A 2,397-nucleotide genomic window follows, 5' to 3' on the forward strand; every position below is an offset into this window, starting at 1 on the left:
CATTTCATCTCAGCAATCTCTGAATATTCTATTTGCCTCTGTGTCTTAACTGGTACTGTTTGTCTACTCAAGAAACCACTTTAATTTCAGTAGCACATCTAAATCTTTATTTCCCATTCCTCATAATTAGACAGAAGGATATTGTTAGTTACCATTGCAACCTACAAACATAACTTCCGGCGGGTCCCGGCGGCCCTGAGCTGAAGGTGTTTCCCAGCGCGGCCGCCCGAGGCCGGCGAAGCCATGGGCGCCGGGACCCCGCCGCCGCCGCCGCCGCCGCCGCCCCAGTTGCAGGAAGAGAAGTTAAATGTCTAGAGAAACCTAATGGACAATCTCCACAACAGATGATAACAAAAAATAATCCAGATGGGGTGCAGGTGCTGTAAAATGATACAAAGCTATCTCTTCGATCCGGTTCACGTGCCCTCCCCTGGTTACGTTAACGAAGTAAACAGCTGCAAGTTAGATGAAGAGGACACTCTTAAATTGAAAGACAGACAGGGCAGCGAAATCCTGGTGCACAAGGGTGACCCTCCGAACGAGGGCTCCAAGAGAACTGCAAGCGGGAGCGGAACAGCCGCTCCGCAGGAGCCCTGCGGGCCGCCCCGAGGACCACTCCTCTCGGGGGATGCGGTGGGGGGACCGTGTGCCGAGAAGACTGGCGGGGCCATCAATGGCCTCGGCCCCGCTGCTGTCCTGCCGCTCACCGGTGAGCCGGGGCCCCCTCAGGGGGACAGGGACTCCTGGGCCAGTGCTGCAAACAAAGGTCACCCAACCCAGCCCTTCCTTGAAGGAGGGAGTGCCAGGGAGCTGACTGCATGCAGCTGGCCTCGGGAGAGAAGCAGGTCATCGGGAATGGGGGCTCCGGCGCGCCATCCATGGCCGGGTTTGCTGCTTGGGAAGTCCCAGCCCATGTCCTCCAGACACCCACCCCGGACTACCCTCAGCTTTGGGGCTCAGCTGAAGACAACGCTGATCACGTTGATCACCAAGAGAAGGGCCGTCTTTTAAAGATCCACTCTGAGAAGGAGCCCCAGGAGGGTGGTCACGCCCCAGCAGGGGAGTGTGGTGTGACTATGCCCTTCTCCTTAAAGAGAAGCTGAGATTCATTAAACGAGGCCGTGACAACTGAACTCCCAAGTGTCTACTTTGACAAAGACGATCCTGCTCAGGACGTGCCTGTGGTCGATTCGAGAAACGGGTGGGAGGAGGCCCCTGGCTCCGCCGGAGACGGGAGCTGGGAGACGGCGGATGAGGACGCGGAGGTGGCCGAAGCCCTGGCGGCCTTAGAAGCAGCTACTGCTGGGGAAGAGGTGGATGAAGCCGAGTAGGGGAGGGGATTCTCCAGGCAAATAAGCTAGTGACGATCGGGTCACACGGGGCTGGGTTTGCTCCTAAAACCCAGAGCTGATAAATGCAGCATATATGGCTGCAGCCTTCCAGGGTGTTGACACCCAGCGCCAGTTGTGATGGGTGTGAGCATCAGTGCCACGCTGCTTGTTCACTATGGAGCGTACCACCATCTAGATGGGCTAAAACTCAAGATAAGAGACTAAGTCAGAGTGGACCACTGTGCTGGTGTCCACAGAACAGGCAGACCTTAAACGCCCTGCTGGCCAGCCCGCACAGCTCCTGCAGAACGTATGGTGCAGGTATTCTTGAGAACGCCCTGGAATCCCAGCGCTTAATCCCAGGGGCAGAGAGTCACAAGACATTCTGTCTGAGTGTAAAATTCCTTACCTTGCTTTTTGAGAGCCAAACATTATACCCAGTCAGGGAAAGGTAACTACCCCCACTTAAAGTGCCTAATGTACCCCCCAGAGCATGGCTTACAGGGAACCGATCACTAACCACTTGTTGGACAGAGTGGAGCTTGGCAGCTTTCAGGGTGGAGCAGGAACCGCCTGTAGACAAATGGTTAGTCATTAGCTGTGATATCAGGCCACCTTGACCTTAACTTTTTTACATTATTACTTTTTCATCTCCTTTGGGATTGGGGAGTTTGGTCAGAAGAATTCTTTAAACTGCTTGTGTCAAATTCAGGTTTTTAAGTTCGTGAGATTTGGAACAGCAAAGAGATAGACGGAGTGTTTTGTGCCATGTAATGTCTGATTGTGATTAAACAATAATGAAAAAAAAAAAATAACTTCCCCTCCCTTTATCAAAACTACCAACAGCAGTGGTGTTCATGCCACTTGGGAACTATCCTCCCACAGTATTTAACTAACACCTGATCTAGCCCCATCCTCCCCACGCCTCAACATCTTTTAAGAGCACACCTGGAGGACCACAGATAATTTAGCAGTCTTCTGGTCCAAACTCTGGCTGGTTTTTGTGGATCTAAAGCTGGAAAGACCTTTCCACAATGAAAAGCATCCTAAGATACTGGTAAAAGGA

At 52.7% G+C, this 2,397-nt stretch overlaps 1 pseudogene; it reads left to right on the top strand.

The window, feature by feature from the left end:
- The first annotated feature begins 232 nt into the window (after window positions 1–232).
- LOC110122570 (uncharacterized protein C4orf19 pseudogene) lies at window positions 233–1,545 on the top strand (annotated as a pseudogene).
- Window positions 1,546–2,397: the final 852 nt, after the last annotated feature.

Source organism: Odocoileus virginianus, unplaced genomic scaffold (assembly GCF_023699985.2).
Source record: "Odocoileus virginianus isolate 20LAN1187 ecotype Illinois unplaced genomic scaffold, Ovbor_1.2 Unplaced_Contig_30, whole genome shotgun sequence".
Classification (NCBI taxonomy): Eukaryota; Metazoa; Chordata; class Mammalia; order Artiodactyla; family Cervidae; genus Odocoileus; species Odocoileus virginianus.